Genomic DNA, 20,089 nt, shown 5'->3' with positions numbered 1-20,089 from the left:
TTCTCGATGTGGCCTCTTTTCTGCCTTTAGTTGTGGAGTTTGTTCTGTTAGTCTTTAGGTCTATTTCTGGGGTGTTCAGGATGATTTGATAATTATCCAGTTGTGGTTGTGTGACAATGTGAGCATAGCATTCTCCTACTCTGCTACCATCTTTGTTTTCTCCTACCCATGTCTTCTTATTTTTGAGCCACTCTCTGTGACCCTGTGCCTGATTCACTGTCCCCATCTCTTCATTTGTGGCCTTGGTTGCCTATTTGTGTGTTGCTATTTCTGGGTATCCCCAGGTTTATCTTTATTCTGTGTCTTTGCCTCCCTGCCTCTCTGGATAGATTTCCTTGTTACTGTGTCTCTGCCCATTTGTTTATGTTCTGTGTGTCTGTTTCTATGTGTCTAGGTTTCTTTGTTCCTATCTTGATCCTCCCAGACATGTTCCTGTGTATCTGTTCCCATTTCTAGCTTGTATCCATGTGGCTGTGTTTGTGGGTTCACATCCCCATGTCTACTTATTCTAGGATCTCTCTCTCTCTCTCTCTCTTTCTAAATTCCTGTGTCCCTATGTCACAGTGTCTCCATTATACCTGGGCCTCCAGCTTGCCTGTCTTTATGTCTCTCTGTCACCTAGCCTAACCCCTATGTCTTAGCTGGTGTTTGTCACAGTTGGGTGTCTGCATCCCCACATTTTTGCCGCTGGATCTCTGAATATATAAGTTTGTGCTCGGGTTTCTTTCATTTTTTTTATAATAATTTTTTATTATGTTATGTTAGTCACCTTACAGTATATCCTTAGTTTCTGTGGTTTCACTCTTAGTGTGCTCCTCTGAATGTGTCCATGTCCTTGGGTCTCTGTCACCAAGTCTTGGTGTGTGTAACATCTCTGTTTCTATGCTTTTGTAGATCTGTGGTCCTGTGTCTCTGTTTTCTCCTCTCATCCCCTATCCCGTGTCTGTAAGTCATCATGTCAGCATGTCTCTGTGTCTTTACTTCTTAGTTGTTGGTGTCTTGGACTGTGGTGTTGACCTATGTCTCCCCGGTTACCTCTGTGTCCCTGTGTCTCTATGTGTCACTGTGTGTCTTGACTCCTCTGCTTCTGTGTCTGGGTCTTTGTGCATCTCTCTCTCTCTCTCTCTCTCTTTCTCTGTCTCTCTTTTTAAGATTTTTTTCAGTAGTTCAAACAATTTCTTTTTCTTTTAGAATTTTTATTTAAATTCTAGTTAGTTAACATGCAGTACAATATTGGACTCAGGAATAGAATTCAGTGATTCATCACTTACGTACAACATCCAGTATTTTTTAAAGTAATCTCTACATCCCAATGTGGGGCTCAAACTCACAACCCCGAGATCAAGTGTCACATGCTCTACTGACTGAACCAGCCAGGAGCCCCAGAAAAAATAATAAGGTGACCAAGGGAATTATAGATATTTGATGAAGTCTGGGGCGGTTGGGGGGAGGGTGGGAAGGACATCTGAGCTGAGATCTAAGGTGTGATCTGGAATTTGAGTGGCAATGCAAGAGATGGGGATGGTAGACAGGGGGCAGGTCAGGGCAGGTCAGAGCGATTATCAAATAGAGCGAACCGCTTGAGAGAAGTCCCTGAGTGGAGATGGCGTCGAGTGAGGCTGGGCCCATTAGTGAATGGAGAGGAGGCTGGGGCGGGGGGCTAGAGTTTAGAGAGTGAGTGGGAGAAAGTGAGGTCAGAGAGGTATGGGATAGAGGGCGGATCACACAGGGCCTTGTAGGCTATAAAGAGAACTTAGGGCTTCATTCGAGGTGTGATGGGAAACCCTTGAGCGGGGTTAAGTAAGAAAAGGACATGAAGTAATCTTTGTTTTTAAATGATCCTTTTGCTGCTGGGGAAGAATGGCAAAGAAAATCTCCCAAGAGAGGAAGCAGGGAGACCAGTGAAGAGGCTGGAACAGTTTTCTAGGGTAGACACGATGGTAGTCTGCCCTAAGATAGTGACAGTTGGGGTGGTAAGAAGTGGGTGCATTTGGCAAATATGTCAGAGCTAACATTGCCAAGAATTGAACATGAATGGGATATTGGCCGGTGGTGAAGGAGAGGGGCATGTCAAGCATCTCATGCCCAAATTTGTATCCCTGTGACTTACTGCCACCACCAGCTGGTTCTAATCTTGCCCTATAAGGTCTCCCAGGAAACGTCACTCTTCTTAGGAAGACAGAACAATGGAGTGGTGGAGCCCATTCAGTCTGGGACCAAATTATGTACGTCCAAATCTCTTACTAGTTGTGTGACATGGAATAAGTTACTTCACTTCTCTGTACTTCAGTTTCCCCACGAGTAAAATGCAGATATTAACAGGGTGTGTGTGTGTGTGTGTGTGTGTGTGTGTGTATTAAATGAGGGACTGAGGGTACAATATGTAGACGAGTACCTGCACATAGGAAGGACTGAAAAATGTTAACTGTTATTACTTCACAGTCTTTGGGAAATTTAAAGATAATAATTATTATCTTTTCCAATTTGTATATCCCTCTTCTTAAGCAGGGCTATTTACAGAGCACAAAAGAACAGATCAGACGTGTCTTACCTGGTGATGCTTCCATTTAGAGCCCTGTATCCCTACCCTGCTTGGGAAACGTGAGCAATTCTCTCGTCCAACAAAGCAAAAGTCAAAACCACAGCTTGACCAGTTTGTTTTGTTTGGTCTTCCCAGTCTTAACATCCCTCCTCTCTCAGGGCCTCTAATTCTGTACTTATGTACTGAGGCCCAGAGGGGTTAAATAGCTGATTCAAAGTCTCAAAGCAAGCAAGCAGGCAACTGTCATCACTAGAATCTGCAGAAGCCTTGTACGCTCCCAGTTCCTGGCGCTCTCTATTCACACCTACTCCTCATAGTTTGACCTATTGCCCCTGGCACTCACCATCTTCATCAGGAGTGAGGAAGGTATAGAAAGCCGGTGAGTTCAAGGACTCCACAATCATGGATGCCATCATTGATTCGGACAGCGACTCTAGCTCCTCAGGGAGACGGAGCAGACTGACTGCCTCAGGGAGGGTGCTAGAAGGCAGCAAGACTGGTGGGTCTGGGTGGCTGCCCTCTGGCACAGGCCTGGAGCTGCTCAGTAGGCTCATTGTTGGGACTTCTGACACAGATGTTCCCAGAATTTGCCTGGTGCTTTGGGGCTCCAGCAGCAGGTCATGCTGATGCCAGAGCTTTCTCGGGGCAGCAGAGAGGGCAGGGCGGGGTCAAAGGGAATAGGGAGGGGTTCTCCAAGGACAGAGGTGATCATGATACTGCTGGGACTTGCGGGACCTGAGGTTGTGCTTGTGAATGTGCTTGGATCCTGAGGAAGTGGGGGCACAGGTCAGGCAGGTCTGGGGGATAACGAGGTTTTGGGTTTATCGGGGATTGGGGTCCTAGGTTTGGAAAATTATAAGCTTGGGTAATTTGGGGGAGGTGGGATACTAGATTTAAGAGGTGATGGGATATTAGGGGTCTTAGGTAAGAGGATGCTGGGTTTAGGGTGTGACCGATTGTTTGGGGTCTTGGGAGCAGGAACCTTTGGTCTAGTGTGTGGTAGGTATTTGAGGATCTGAAGTGTGGAGACACCAGGCTTGGGCTCTGGCTGGCTTTTGGGTGACTGTGATGTGAGTACCCCAGGTTGGGAGTGTGATAGGGTGTCCGGTTTGGGTTGTGATGGAGCACCAGGTTTGGAGGGCAGTGGAATGACATGTTTCATAATGCCAGCTTTGGGCTGGGATAGGGTGCCAGGATTCAGAGGTGGGACTTGTGTCTTGGAATTCATGGGTAATAGGGTACCAGGATTCTGGTGTGATGGTGCGCTGGGCTTCAGAAGCAATAGGGCACCAGAGTTGGAGGGCACAAAGGCAGCAGTTTTTATTCTGAGAGTTGGCTGAACCAAAGTGCCAGAATCTTGCTGTGCTGGATTTGGGGGCTTTTGGTGTGCTGGGGTGAATAGGATGCTTAGTGCTCTGACCCAGTGGCTCCAACTCCTTGGAACTGGGCATAATTCCTGTAGAGGCAGGAGTCGTTGAGGATAAGTAAGACCTTGGTTTCACAAGCCTTGATTTGGGAGAGACCTGGGGTACCAAGGCTGACTGGTCTGTGCCTGTCCCTAGGCCGTGCCTGTCCCTAGGCCTTGCCTGCTGGTGGATGAGGGTATATAATGGTGCCTGGTCCAGCTGCAGTGGAAGTCTGTACCCTGGCCTTCCCACTCGCCTCCTTGGGCTGCACCATGACCAGTGAAGTCAGAGGTGGGGACAAAGTTGTACTCAAGGGACAGGTTGAGGACTTTGGCGGCCAGCAGGTGGCGAGTGGTGGTGTCACGGGCCTGGAAGCATCCCTCAGCAACTCTCCAATGGTGATGTAGGCCCAGAGGTAGCAGGTGAAGTGGGCTACATTGTAGGCTGGTTCCCCTGAGACACCAAAGTTCTTCTGGCTGCTGTTGGTGGCCACCTCACTGTGGCAGGCCACAAGAAGCTGACCCTTGGGGCCATGGGCTGCCAGGTGGATGCCCAGTTCCTGCTTGCCTGCCTGCCTGCCTGCCTGCATCTGTCCTGCCACCACCAGCTCTGAGCTGTCAAAATAACTGGGGGAAAAGGCCCAAGGGGAGGCCCCGATCAAGCCACCCAGGTAGTCCAGATGCATATCTGCCAGCAGAGGCATGGAGATCTCCTCATAGAAGCCCTCCAGCGGTAGGGCTGCATCAGTGCCCTCGTACATGCACCGGGCTGCTCCCCGGTTCTCCAGGGGCAGGTGACACAGCAATGGGAAGTCAGTGTCATCCCCAAAGGCCAAACTGAAAAGGGACACCCTGTTGCCCAGCGCCTGACAGATGTTAGAGAGGATCACCCTGGAGGTCATCACACTGGCTGTGGGCTCCCCATCTGCCAGGAAGATGATGAGAGGGCTCCTCCCCACACTGAGGCCCCGCCCAGTCTCCTGATTGCTATAGTTCAGCACTGCTATGGTTTAGCGGATCCCCACTGATGCCAGTCCCTAATTGGGAAGCAGACTGTGAGACCATCTTTTCTAGTTATTTCTATCCCCATTGCGGACACACTGGGCAGCTCACCAACCTCTCAGGCTCAGTCATTTCTCCTCATCTTTGCTCAGATTGTTTCTGCTGCTTATCTTCCCCAACTCCCCCACCCCCACACAGGCTCCCTGAGATCTGACAGTGGGGCCCACACGTCCTTGGCTTTTACCACTCCCTGTCTCAGACTATGATTTGCCTGTTTCCTGGAGGGATATCTAATTCTCTAGTCAGACAGGCAGCTCCCCAACGATAGCAACCCCACCTCCATGCTACAGGGGAAGAAAGGGCTGAGTTGACAGGAGGTGGTGGGTGGGGGCGACTTTGGTACTCTCCTGAGAGACGATTGATCAAAAGCCAGAATCAGGGCAGCGGCTTGACCAAATGCTTGGAAATAAATATGTGGATTACAGATTTTAAAAAGTTGTGGCAAATTCTTCTGAGTATGTGCTTTAAAGAGAAAGAAACTCAGGGCCAAAGAAGAATGTGCCCTAACATACGTAGTGCTATGTTCTTTCTACTGGGAAGAGGGACACAGAAGGATGAAGGGACATATTTGCATAAAATATAATAGTGACATTTCAGGTATTGTGAGAGGTGAGGTGGGTGGAGGAATGAAGGGAGCATTTCAAGAGTTCCCCACATCTGGGGCACCTGGCTGGCTCAGGTGGTTGAGCACATGACTCTTAATCTCAGGGTCGTGCGTTTGAGCCCCATATTGGGCCTGGAGCCTACCTGAAATAGAAAAAATAAATAAAAAATAGAAGGAATTCCCCACATTACCACAGCCCATCCATTTGAGTGGGTAGGTCTAACACTTAACAACCATCAGCTTCCATGTGACCCAGGTAATCCTTGGTGCTATAGGTATTCTGGGTGGTAGCCTGGATGGAGCCTCCAGCTTCCTAGACACTAACCGAGAAGAAAAGGTGATGATGTTGAAGTGGTCCTTGACCCGCAGGTCACCAAGGATCACATTCGTGGCCATTGTAGTCTGTGGGATATGGATGAAGTGAAGGAGATGGACCAAGGCTGGAGATCTTGCTCAAGACCGAAAGGTTATTTCTATACAAGGTACTAAGGCCTAAGCGTTGTGTGGTTTTAAGACTTTCTGACTCCAGCACTCTGTAAGTCTAGAATTCTCAGGTCAAAATGCTATAGGCCCTTGGATCTAAGCCTAGAATTACACTGTCCAACAGTAACTGCTAGCCACATGTAGCTATTTAAATGTAAGTCAGTTAAAATTAAAGGAAAAAAAATGTTAAATTCTCTTTCTTTACTTGCAGGAGCCACATTTCAAGTGTCCAGTAACCACATGAGAGTTATTGCAGAGCAGTGGCTACTGTATGGGACACCCCAGAACTTTAGAACATTTCCATCATCAAGATAGTTCTATTAGACAGTGGTAGTCTAGAAGGTTCAAGCTCTGTACTTTCAGGGTGCTAGGATCCTGTGTGTCCTGTGGTTCCTGGACCCCATGACCCAGGATTCAGAGATTCCAGGACCCTAAAGCTTAAGAGCTTTATGGTTTTAGGTCTTTGTAACTTCCTTTCAGTGACTTTGCATGCCTTGGTTCTGTCCTATGTAATCTGTTCTTTTACCTCACGTTCCATTTCTTCCAGACTGATCTTCTCATCAGCCCCCCAGACAACCCAGATTCCATTTTTTTTGTTCTGTTTTGTTTTGTTTTTCTCCACAGCTTTCCTCTTGTCGTGCCCTTTAGATAACAGACCTCCCTTTTACTTATTCATATCTTCACTGCTCCTTCACTGGGCAGCCCTTGCTTGATTGCTTACTCTGACCCATGACCCTTGTACCCAGATATTCCCTGTCCCAGATGGTTTGCTGACTGTCATACTAGAATATTTTCATTTTCCACACAGATATTGAGCCCTCAGAGAACAGGTTTTGGAATGCTTCTTCCCATTGGCTCCCCTCTCCATGACAATACCTAGCATAGGGCTAGGCACATAGGAGGTTCAGGGAATAGGGAATGTAGGTTCTAGTATTAGGTACCACTTCTAGGGCACTTGTTATGTTCCAGGCACTGTGCTAAATACTTCGATGCACCAGTTCATTTAATTGTCATAGCAACACAATGAAAAAGGTACTAATATTATACCCATTTTATCAGTGACAACACTGAGGCTCAGAGAGGTGGAGTGACTTGCTCAAGGTCACACAGCTAGTCACTGATGAACCAGGGACTCAGATCCATATTTTGGAGGTGTTAAACATTACGCCTTCGCATTTTTATATTGTCATAGATTTCAGAAACCACGGGAAATACCACTTGTGGCCCACCTTTCTCTACACCTTAAACTGATAGAAGATGCCTTGAATGCTTTTAAGTGGATCAGAGAAAATTTTTCCTGCCATAGGATGAGCTCAGGGTAAAGGTCACACATACTGGAATAGGGAGCTGAAGTTTTGCTCAAGACTGAAAGGTTATTTCTGTACAAGGTACTAAGGCCGAAGTGTTGTATGGTTTTAAGGATTTAACCATTCATTCTTGTTTTCATTCAGAGGATTGCAAAGTAGAGCATGATGGCCCTTCATGAGAATCTCCCGTTAACCAGAGACAGATTATGTTTTTAGAAGTATATTGTTTAATCTATTGAGATTTTCCAGCTATCTTTCTGTTATTGATTTCCAGTTTAATTCCACTTGGTCTAAAGTTCCATGTGAGCTTGAGATGGATGTGTATTGTGATGTTGTTGGATGAAGTGTTGTGTAGATGTCAATTAGATCCAATTGATTGACGGTGCTGTTCAGTTAAACTATGTCCTTACTGGTTTTGTGCCTCCTGGATCTGTCCATTTGTGATAGAAGGGAGCTAAAATCTCTAATTATTAACAGTGGTTTCATCTATTTCTCCTTGCAGTTCTATCAGTTTTTGCCTCATGTCTTTTGACGTTCTATTGTTAGGTGCATTACACATTAAGGATTGTCATGTCTTCTTGGAGAGTCATTCTATAATTATAGTTATATAAGATTCATTTTTCAGTCTGAAAGCAGTCATTGTTTATTAACTGGCCAATTTGCTGAAATAATGATGGTGGGTAGATACCTTAGTATATCCTTCTAATAAGCTGTTGATCTGGTCTTCCTTATTGCCAGCATCTGCACCTTCCACAAAATGAGTGATCTTTTTCTTCATTCCACCTCATGGAGAAGGTAATTTGAAGGGCCACTGGAAGTTTTTTGCTTCTTTGAAACACTTTACAGTAGTATAGATCTTGTGAATCAGATCCTCCATGCAGATGATGCCATATTTACCAAGAGATAGAGCAGTGTGTTATCTGTCAGGGAAATTTACTTTTTGTTCCTTTATACAATGCATCTCTTTACCCCTGTGTAATTTACTTGCTCTAAAGTCTACTTTGTCTGAAATTAATATAGTTGCTCCAGCTTTTTTATGATTAGTGTTCAGCATGGTGTATCTTTTTTTTTTCCATATCATTACTTTTAATCTATCTGTGTCTTTACATTTAAAATGGGTTTCTTGTAGACAGCACATAGTTGGGTCTGTCTTGTTTGTTTGTTTGTTTGTTTGTTTGTTTGTTTAGGGTCTGTTTTGTTTTCATCAACACTGATAGTCTTTGTCTTTTAACAGGTGTATTTAGACCATTCATGGTTAAAGCGATTACTGTTACAGATAGATTAATATTTGCCATCTTTTGGAGTGCCTGGGTGGCTCAGTCTTTAAGCCTTCGGCTCAGGGCATGATCCCGGAGTTCTGGGATCAAGCCCTGCATCGGGCTCCCTGCCCTGCCGAGAGCCTGCTTCTTCCTCTCCCACTCCCTCTGCTTGTGTTCCCTCTCTCGCTGGCTGTGTCTCTCTCTGTCAAATAAATAAGTAAAATCTTTAAAAAAGTATTTGCCATGTTTTTAACCATTTTCTATTTCCTGCTCTTTTTTTTTTCCTTCCTTCCTTCCTTCCTTCCTTCCTTCCTTCCTTCCTTCCTTCTTTTTCTTTTTTTTCGGTCTTCTACTCTTTTTCTGTCTTCTGTGGTTTTAATTGAGTGTTTCATATGATCCCATTTTCTCTTGTCTTTTAGCATAACCATTATAGTTTTAATTTTCTTTTCTTAGCAGTTACCCTAAAGTGCGCAATATGCTTTTACAACTAATCCAAGTCCACTCTCAAAAAACACTGTACAGCTTCATGTGTAGTAGAAGTACCTCATGACAGAATATTCCCAATTCATCCCGCCTGTCTCTTATATAACATTGCTGTCATTAATTTCACTTATCAATAAGCTGTAGTCACTGAACATATTATTTCTGTTATTATTTTGAACAAACTGTTTTTGTTAGATCAATTAATTACAAAAGAAAAGAGTTTATTTTTACCTTAATCTATTCCTTCTCTAACACTCTTCCTTTCTTTATGTAGACCCAAGTATCTGAACTACACCATTTCCCTTCTCTCTGAAGAACTTCTTTTAACATTTACCTGTGCAAGGCAGGCCTACTGGCAACAATTCCCTCAATTTTTGTTTGGCTAATAAAGTCTCTCTATCTCTTTCACGTTGGAAAGACAATTTTGCTGTATACAGAATTCTAGGCTGGTAGTTTTTTGTTTTGTTTTCTTCAACACGTTAAATATTTCAGTTCACTCGTGTTTTGTTGCATGGTTTCTCAAGAGAAGTCCAGTGTAATTCTTATTCTTGTTCCTGTATAAGTAAAGTGATATTTTCCATGGGCTTTTTTTTAGAACGTTCTCTTTTATTGTCTGCAATTTGAATAAGATATGCCTATGTGTAGATTTTTTGGTAATTATCCTGCACGGTGTTCTCTGAGTTTCCTAGACCTGTGGTTTAGTGGCTGTCATTTATTTGGGAAATTCTGTACCCAGTATTCCTTCAAATATTTCTCTTTTTTTAATATTTTTTAAAGATTTTATTTATTTATTTGACAGAGAGAGAGACAGCCAGCGAGAGAGGGAACACAAGCAGGGGAAGTGGGAGAGGAAGAAGCAGGCTTCCAGCGGAGCATGGAGCCCGATGCAGGGCTCGATCCCAGGGACCTGGGATCACGCCCTGAGCCGAAGGCAGACGCTTAACGACTGAACCACCCAGGCGCCCCTCAAATATTTCTTCTGTTACGTTCTTTCTTCTCCTTCTGGTGTTCCCATTACACATATGTTAGACTTCTGTAATTGTACACAGTTTTTGGATATTCTCTTTTGTCTTATTTTGTTTTACGTTCTTTTTTCTCGTTGCTTTTCAGTTTGGGAAGTTTGTATTAACATGTCCTCAAGCTTATTGACTTGTTCTTTGTCCATGTTCAGTCTCCTAATGAGCCCACACCAAAGGCATTTGTCAATCCTGTTATAGTGTTTTATCTTTCTAGCATTTACTTTTGCTTTTCTTAGGGTATCCATCTCTGCTTGTGTTACTTGTCTGTTCTTGCATGTTACCCACTTTTCCCATTAGAGCCCTTAGCATATTAGTCATGGCCATTTTAAATTCCAGGTCTAATAATTTCTCTGCCGTATCAGTCTGTTCTGATGGTTGGTTCATCTTTTCTGACTGTGGTTTGTTTATTTGTTTGTTTGTTTTTCATTTTAGCATGGCTTGTAAGTTTTTGACAAAAGCAGACATGATATATCACATAAAAAGACCTGAAGTAAATAGGCCTTTAGTGGGAGATTTTATGTTTATCTGGCCAGGAATTCGGTTGTGCTTGCTAGTTGCTGCAGTTGCATATGTCAGAGGCAAAGATTTCTTTTAGGGTCCTTGTTTTTGACTCCACTGTTGTCTTGGGTTTCTCGGGATATTCTTTCTTAAAGAGTCTAGGCTTCCAGTTCCATCAGCTGTAATCTCCTGTTGTTATACAGGAATGCAGTGCATGTGGTGATACTGTGTGGGGGAAGGAGAAGCGTTTCATAGTTCTATGCTCAGGTCTCAGTCTTTTAGGGCACCTATGCCCCTGGAATATGACCTCCACAAGTGCTCCCCAGCTTTTTCCTGACCTTAGTTGAGATGGGAAGGTTAGAAAAGTTTGGAGTTGGGTACATCCTTTCCCTTGCATTTAAGACTACAAAAGACGGCTCTCAATATTTCCCTTCCCCCAGTTTGGTTACACTCTGGTAAAATACAAGTCAGTAGCCCTAGGTCCCGTGGGCTCTGTGGTTCAGAACTTCAAGGCACGTAGACTGTACTGCTCCAGGTCACTTGAACTTTATAATTCTAGAGTCCCAGAGTATTGTAGTTCAAAATACTGCTTCCGGAACTTTATGGATTCAGGCTCTAAACTCAAAATCTCTTTGGCTTATGGCTCCAGTATTCCTTCTTAAGGGTGCTCTGGTAGAAGGGCTACAATGTTTAAATCTAGATGGACCAGGACTCTGGTTTCTAAGCACTACAACGCCACTGCACTGTATTTTTCTGGCTTTGAAGTGAAATAAACAAAACAAGACAAAACAAACCAGTGGCCTCTGGAAGGTTCAGAGTCTAAATTGACTATGGTTTTCTTTTTATTTGTTGACTCAGGTTTTATGACACCAGAATTCTCCAGCTTGAAGGTTCTATGACTCTGGGCCCCTTGGCGATCTGAAGTGTTGTGGTTAAGGCTCTTGATGATCACAGCCCCATTGTCCAATGTTTCAATGTTCTCAGCGTTCTGTGGTTTCAGGTCTACACGGATCCTGAGGTGCAAGGTACCAGGACACTAAGGTAAGCCTTGGCCTATAAGATCCAAGAGTGATGGGAGGTAGAGTCTCTAGTCCCAGGGACCACCGTTCCCGCACACTCTGCTTTCTGAGCCTTCTAAAACAAGAGCTATGAAAGGTCTGCAGGGTCCTCGTTATCTGCTTCATGGTGGTGCCAAACATAGAGCTGCTCACATCAATAACGAATACCACGTTTCTCTTGACAGGTGAGAGGCCTCCGGGGACAAAGTAATGAATAAAATAGCGCTCATAAGTCTGGACAAAAAGAAGTGAAACCAACAAGAACGGTGAAAGGCAGTCTAGACCAGGTCCCGTCTTACTCTCTGACATAACACCCTGCTTTTTTCCTTCCCAGGCCTTATCTCTGTTTCTAGTTAAATAGGCATCTGCGCGATTGTTTGTTTCAATGTCCATCTCCTCCACCAGAACTGCGTCTCTGCTGTTCAGGCTGTCAGCCCAGGGCCTGCCCCAGAGCCGTGGAGTAAATGAGACTGGCTTGTGGCCCAAGGCTCCAAGGATCAGGATCTCTGTAATATGTGAGTTCCTGTCCATGAGAGCTGACTTGCACAGTCTTGAGGGCCCCTGGGGACAATTGCCTGGGCTCCAGGAATTGTAAGTATTGTTTTAACCTCCCTCTATAGAGTGAGCCAGGAGCCCAGCTCCATTGCAGCCAGGGGCTGGGAGTTTGCAGGGCCTCCCTCTCCTCCTCAAGCCTCCTTTCTGCTGTTGCTGGGCAGAGTAGTCAGGGAAGGAGGGAGCAGGGGCTGAGTGAGCTGTTTGTTCAGAAGGGATTGGTTAGACCAGGTGCAGATGCCTTGGGCTGCCAGGGATGTGATTGGCTGCTGACCCCCTTCCCCCACTCCATCTCCCCTCTGCAGAGCCTGGGGGCTGGAACAGCTGAGGGAAGTGGAGGGGGGAGGTGGGAGGGCCCCCCAGGACCAGTGTCAGCTCAGCCTAGGGAAGTATGGGCTTGCTGAGGGTCTGTGCTGCTCAGTAGCCTGAAGTAAGCTCTGCCTTGGGACAGCCAGCTTTATTCTCCTCTCTGTCATTAAGGTGCTCTCTGTTCACAAGGCTGGACACACTATCTCCTCCTCTCTCAGGGGGGAGGGAGGGTAAGGGAGGACATCTTACTCTTTCCCTCCACTCCAGCCTTTGAATTAATTCACAAGTGCATGTGAGGGCTCTGTCTCCACTCTCTCTTGGCACTCTACAGCAGTTCTCAAAGGCCTCGGTCGTCCATCCTGCAACTGCCCAAGCCCAAGGCAGAGCCCAGCTGCCCTCCTATTCCTCCCATAACCCGGGCAGGTGAGAGTTTCCGGAAAAATCACATTCCTATCTCTTCATCGTCCCAGGCTCCCTGGTGGCTTCGCACCTCACATCCTATAAGCCAGAGGCATGACTCAGGTCACCAACCTCTCACGCTCTCCTCAGCTGCCATGCCACCTCACTTTCAGGAAATGTTTCCTTCCCTTCCTAATGAAGAAAATTAAGGGCACCAGGCCATGTCCCTTGGACTGCCCACCCCACCCTTGCACAGGGTTCACACACCCGTACACCTCTTCCTCTGTTAAGGAAAAAATTTAGCTCTGTCCTGGACCCCATGCACTCCCAGCCTCCAGCACCTCCTCCACTAGTCAGACTCCTTCTCTCCAACCTGCCCCACACATGTTACTGGGTCTTCTTTGGGATGTGGAAAGTGCTGTGTTTATTCCATCCGCTAAGACAATCCCCATTGATCCCAATCCCAACAAAACTCAGACCATCTTCTCTCCTCCTTGCAGCATGCCAAGGTAATGAAGTCATCACCTACAGTGGTCTTCTCACCTCCAGTTTATTCCTCTCCACACCACAGACTGGCTTCAGCCCCCACCACACACTGACTCTTCTCTCACTAAAGGCAACAATAACTCGTTGGTTTCCCAACTCAGTGGGTATATTTTGATTCTTATTGGATTGCATCTCCCTGGTGTATTTCACAATTGGCGATCACTTTTGGTCCCAAGAAGAACCTCTGTCTTGGGAATCTGATATGGCAAACTCTCCTTATTCTCCTACCAGCTGTCTGGCCCATTTGATTCAGCCCTTTCTTGAGCTCCATTTTCTCCCCCTGTCCCTTAAACAGTGCTTCCTGATATTTTTTCAGTCATGGCATGCAAAGAAGATGATTATGCTTGTGTAGCACAATGGAGGGAAGTGGTGGGGATATAGAGCTCTGAGCAGACTGCTGGCAGCTGGAGGGGCTGGACACCCTGAGGGTTGAGGAGATCAATGGCTGCTGGACTGGGAAGCCATGCCCTAGTGATTGCCATCCCGAATCTGCTCTTCTGGCTCAACGCATTCTCCCTGGGTCACTTCCCTAGCTCTGGTACTTTCAGTCCCTGAATCTCCATGATGACCCAATACTTCTTTCTCCAGTCCAATGCTCTCCACTCTTCCCCCTCCACAACTGCATACCTAATCACTGTTGGATACATTCCCTTGGATGTCTGAAGATGCCTCCAATGTATTTTGCCCAAACAATAAATTCGTACATTTCCCCCATCCTGCCCTTGTGTGCCTTTGTCATTTACAGACGCTATCATCCACATGGTCACTCCAGATACAAACCTGGGTGTCACCCCTGAATCTTCCTGTGCCCCTCAATCCCCACATCCAGCCAGCCACCAGTTCCTGCTGGATATATCTCAGGCCCACCCCTCTTCTCCATCCCAAACTAACAAAACCCAAATTCAAGACTTCTTTCTCTTTGGTTCTGCTGCTTCTATCGTGGCCCCTCTGATCCATGCCTTTTTGCAGCAGGTGCTCTGTCGGGTCTTTCTAAACTCACACCCCATAATGTCATTCCTTCTCATGGCTCCCTTGTCAGCTTCAAGACATATTCCATGTTCCTTATCATGCCCCTGCAGCACTCGTAGCCCTCGGTCTCACCTCTTACCATTTCTTGTGCCTCAAATCAATGCTCCAGGAACTCCAACCTACTTGAGGCTCCCTAAACACCCCTGGATATTTCTGGCCTTCGTTCTCTGTATCATGCAACTCCCAGATGGCTAAAATGTCTTTCCCTTTTCATAGCCTCTTTCCCAACTTGGTACACTTTTTTTGGTATTCTTTAACCCAGGTCAGTCTTCACTTCTTCCAGGAAGCCCTCCCTGACCACCTTCTCCCCTCATGATGGCATCCATCCCAGCTTGTGTTGTCATTGAAAGAGCACTTCTCATCTTGTGTCTCTCTCTGTGTGTGTTTCACCCAGAGACAGTGAATAGGATCTGTGTGTGATTCACTTCAGGGTTCCCAGCATCAGCCAGCTGTGGGCATGAAGCAGATTAGGTACCCAGGGAGTCCCAACTGAATGAATGAAGGGGTGGATGTGCTGGACTCTGAAAGATGGGCATACTCAAGCAGGAATGGGAGGTCAATTATGGGGTTCTTGGTAGGGGATGCAGCAGTCAGGGCACACAGTAAATGGGAGTATCTGCCTTGCTATTTAGTGCCTAATTCCATCTGCTCTAATTATATTTCTGTTCCAGGCAATGGTCAAAAAGGTAAAGAACGAGGAAGCAGACAAATACCTCGATTAACACAACCCACATGATAGAACACCAGGTTAAGGCCCCTCCTGCCACCTACTGGCAGGGTACCCTCAGCTCCTGTTTTGAGAGGGAGAATTATTTTATTCCCCCTACACTACAGGCTGTACCATACCTCTGTGCCTCTGCACATACCGTCCCCCACTCTCTCTGCGTGCTATTCCCTTCACACTATCGACCCAGGCAGAGGTAGAGTCTATTCATATTTTCCCAGGCTGATTTAAAGGCCAACTCCTTTAGGAAGGCTTTCCTGGAACCCTCCTCAGTGGTATCTGCGCATAACCCATTACAGATTTATGTGCAGCAATTTGAACCTCTTATGACTGCCACAGCTCTATGCATCCAGCTGCTTAGGGACTGGGATGTTCCAGAGGAAGACTAGAGGTTGTGTCCACCTCATTTCTGAGTTCCCAGAGTCAATGAGGACAGGACTGGGCTAGAGTAGCTCTAGTTTGGTGGTGATGTATCCAACGTATGAATGAATGAGTAAATATGTGCATGGGGAGAGGTGATGCCAAAGCACTATATTAGCCCAGAGCAGACGGAGGAATTGTCAGTGGGCTGGGGTCAACAGAGACGTGGCGTTCGAGCAAGGTCTTCAAGGACGAGGACCAGTGGAGAAAGGAGGGAGAAGACATTCCCAGGGCAAGCAGATAGTATGAGCAAATGCTCAAACACAAATGAGCGGCAAATCCAGGTGTTTTTGAAGAAAGGCATGTGGTGTGGTGTGGTGAGGTGTGGTGTGGTGTGGTGTGGTGTGGTGTGGTGTGCTGTGGTGTGCTGTGGTGTGCTGTGGTGTGGTGTGCTGTGGGGCAGCTGGAGGGTGGTTTGTGTGCTGCAGGTGGTGAGAGGTATGGCAGGAAAGGAAGGCTGGGACCAGACATCACAGGCTGCTAGCCAATCGTTGTTGTCAAGCCAAGGGTCTGACCCTCTGGCAGAGCACAGGATCTCTGCATATTCTTCACGAATATATGAGCTCAGAATTAAGGGCTCCCTGTTTAGGCAGATGGCTCAGGTGAGGCAAAAAGAATTTTTAAAACTTAGAGATGGCAAGAAAGTGCGAGGGAACATGAGAGTATCAGAGCTGCAGGAAGTGTGAGAGCCCCATGAGTGTGAGAGACCAGTTACTGGCCAGTGGTTCACTTTCCAAAAGGACTGGTTAAGAGTGGGCTATAACTTGATGCAATTAAGAATGGATTCATTTTGGGGTGCCTGTGTGGCTCAGCAGGTTAAGCATCTGCCTACAGCTCAGGTCATGATCCCAGGGTCCTGGGATGGAGCCCTGTGTTGGGCTCCCTGCTCAGTGGGGAGTCTGCTTCTCCCTCCGCCTCTCCTTCTGTTTCTCCCTCTACCCTTACCCCCCGCCCCTGCTCCTGTGCTCATTCTCTCTCTCTCTCTCTCTCTCTCTCTCTCTCTCAAATAAATATAATCTTAAAAAAAAAGGAATGTGTTCATTTGGAGTTTCATCCGATTTATACGGTTCCAGGTCTCCAACACTTAGAGGAAGCACATGTGTCTCCTATGCTGTGAAGTCTTGTGTCCCTATACATCATTCTGTCCGTGTTCACTTGTCCTCACTGATCTCTAGGGAAAAACAGATGAGCAACTTGCAGAAACCAGATTACTGGCCAGACCTGTCTGACTCCAGAGCCCATACTCTTTCCATTCCCCCGGCCCCCTCACCTGCACGTCTCCAGTGATGCCCTCCATGACTACATTGTGCTGGACTACAAAGTGGGCCATGATGCCCGAGCTGGAGAAGGCAGGCTGGTCTTGCAGCGTTGGGCAGCGTTCAGACACAGGTCTCTCCCCTCTCAGTCCTGGTGGATGGGGGCGAGTCAGCCTCACCTGTATGGGTGGGGAGAGTTGAGGTGGGTGGCATGGAGGGCTCACCAGGCAGACATCCAGGAAAGGGAATGTCAAAAGGAGCAATATCTGAGCATGGGGAAAAGCAAACCCTGCACCACTTGCTGCTCCTGCTGTTTACAGCACCCTTCCACTTGCCCCAATGCTATAATCCTCTCCAAATCCCACAACCAGCTCCTCCTGCTGTGCCTCTTCCAGCAGGCCCAGGCTGACAGACCCAGCCCTCCCCACAGCTCCCAGGCTCTGGAAGTCTGACCCTCACCCACAACCTCGCCCTGGCTCACTTGCCATCCATCCCTGGGCCCAGTCTCCGGAGGAGTGTCATGTCCCCTGGTAGACCAGGGGCCTGGGTCTCCTCCCACAGAGGCTGTGTGGTGTGTGCTGTGGAGAGAGACAAACACAGAAACAAGGCCTAGGCCCCTCCCATGCCCCTTACTGCTGTGGGAAATTGCAGTCTAGCAAGGTTCCCCTCTGGGATAGAATTTCATGTGTTTTCTTCCCCCTCTGCCTTCTAACTCTCAGAATCACGTGTGTGAATAAGGCTTTTAGCGCCTCATGAATTCACAGATGATTTTCTGGTCCCGGATGTTTGCCGAGCAGGCCACAAGATCAACTCTTCTGGAATTTCAGCCCAAGACGAATGTCCATTTAGACATGTCTCTGTGCCTCCTTTTTTCCAGAAAATGGAACCTTGGGAATTCTGCTTCCCCCCTCCTTCCGGCTACAGCTGTCAGGAAGCTTAGGGGCAAACTGAGCCCCCATACTCTCTGAGGCGCCTGCTTACATACATTCCCTTGGCTTCCTTCCTTTCAGAGGTCTTTGTTCTGTTTTTTCCCCACAGGATTGGCTCTACCCTCTGTTTTAACCTTTAAGGAGAAGGGGGAGGGAGCTGCCATTTATAGCTTAGGGCTTAAGAGTGCAGGCTGCAAGGACTCAGATGCTGCCTGTGGGCCCCTGGACAAGTTATTCACACTCTCTAAGCCTCAGTCTCCTCATCCATAGCACAGGAATGATAATAGCTCCTATCTCGTAGACAGTTTGTCTGTGGGGATTAAATGAGACCATTAATGTAAAGCATTTGGAACCATACTTGGTTCTTAGTAAGTGCTCAATAACGCCAACAATTACAGTTATCATCACATCTTCATGAGACTCTGCACCAGTGATTTGTAAGAAAGAATTTTCTCAAATTCTCACAATGGTCCTGGGCTGTAGATGGCATCTCCCCATTGTACTGGTGGGAAAAGTGAAGCGGAGCAATTGAGTGATTTGCCTGTGGTCCCACCTTAGGAAAAGGTCAAAGCTGGGATTTGAACCCAGGGTTGTGTCTGTCTCTCTCCTTTATGCATGTACACCACCCTGCCTCTCTGGGTCAGCAGGCTCACATGAGGCAAGACCTCCAAGCTACACAGCTTGGTGTGGGTGGCCACATGGCATGAGTGATTTCTCTGTGCCTGTCCCTTCATCTCTCAGAGGAGGTGGGTAGGCCAACTCAGTGGTTCTGCAATCTGGCTGGATATCAAATTCACCTGCGAATGGGTTAAAAACCATAGATTCCCGGGCCCCTCCCCAACCTACTGAAGCAGAATCCAGAAGGCTGGGGTCCAGGAATCTGTATTTTTTTTTAGGATTTTATTTATTTATTTATTTATTTATTTATTTATTTATTTATTTGACAGAGGGAGAGGCAGTAAGAGAGGGAACACAAGCAGGAGAACCGGGAGAGGGAGAAGCAGGCTTCCCACTGAGCAGGGGCTCAATCCCAGGACCCTGGGACCAAGACCTAACAACTGACCCACCCAGGTGCCTGGAATCTGTATTTCTAACAGCTTACACAGTGATTCTGATGTAGCCAGTCTGGCCTTCAAACATCTATAGATGAAATTTAAAGCGAGGCTGGCAGCCAGGACAGCTCTCTGGCCTGCAGAGCCTGAGATGGTATCCTCAAGGGCAGCCTGCACTTCACTCTGTCTTCCCATTGCCCTTGCATTCTCAGTGGTCATGTGAAGAAAGCAACTGTGGCTTCCCCCATCCTTGGTGGAAAAAAATACAGAAGTTTATAGATCAACCTACTCTGTCATTCCCTCATTCACAGTTACTGATACATTCATGCATTTATTCACATTACATTAATCTACTCCATCCTTTACTCACACATTCGTACATTCCATTTTTCATTCACATTCTCTCTGTGTCAATCAGAATGATGTCAAAAACAGATGGCACACTCAATGGGTAACTGCAGATAAATTAGTGAAGACATAATTTTCAGATATGGGCAGGGATAGGGAACTCACAAGGGATGGTCAGCTACCCAAGGACTAATTAGCTGAAAGCCATTTCCACTCCAAAAATTGAAGGATCAAAGGAATAGGTTATAAGAAAGTGGTGAGATTTATAAATGGAACCAAGTACAGTTCCAAATATTTACATTAATGGTCTCATTTAATCCCCCCAATGTGTTGCCCACAGGAGTTTATGTCCATGGTTAGGGAACTCAGACAAGGCCAAAAGACAACTCAGTAGATACGACTACATTGGAATAAATACCTTAAACTCTCTGATCATGTCCATTTCATGCCAGTGTGTCTTGTTTGCAGAACAAGGGAGCCCAGAGGATGCAATCAAGAAAAGTCATTATCTTGGGGCACAGAATGGGATAGACATGACTCAAGCGGAGCAAATGGGGAATGATGAAGAGAGCCCAGCACGATCATCTCTTGAGCTACTTTTTTTCCTGCTTGGGGAGTCCCAGTCATCTGTCCTACCTCAAGATTTTCAATGTAGGCACACATCACCTGGTGAACTGGGTGCAGGACCACATCCAGTGCCACAGTCTACTATCTTAGGAACATCCAAGTTACACCGACTCCATCACTTATGCCAGCATGGTAAGAGAGAAGTCAACCTCAGAGGCTGCATCGGAGGTGACTCTGG

At 46.6% G+C, this 20,089-nt stretch overlaps 1 pseudogene; it reads right to left on the bottom strand.

The window, feature by feature from the left end:
- Nucleotides 1–2,865: 2,865 nt before the first annotated feature.
- LOC125281252 (inter-alpha-trypsin inhibitor heavy chain H6-like) lies at nt 2,866–19,131 on the bottom strand (annotated as a pseudogene).
- Nucleotides 19,132–20,089: the final 958 nt, after the last annotated feature.

Source organism: Ursus arctos, chromosome X (genome assembly GCF_023065955.2).
Source record: "Ursus arctos isolate Adak ecotype North America chromosome X, UrsArc2.0, whole genome shotgun sequence".
Taxonomy (NCBI): Eukaryota; Metazoa; Chordata; class Mammalia; order Carnivora; family Ursidae; genus Ursus; species Ursus arctos.
This window is presented reverse-complemented; position numbering and strand designations above follow the sequence as displayed.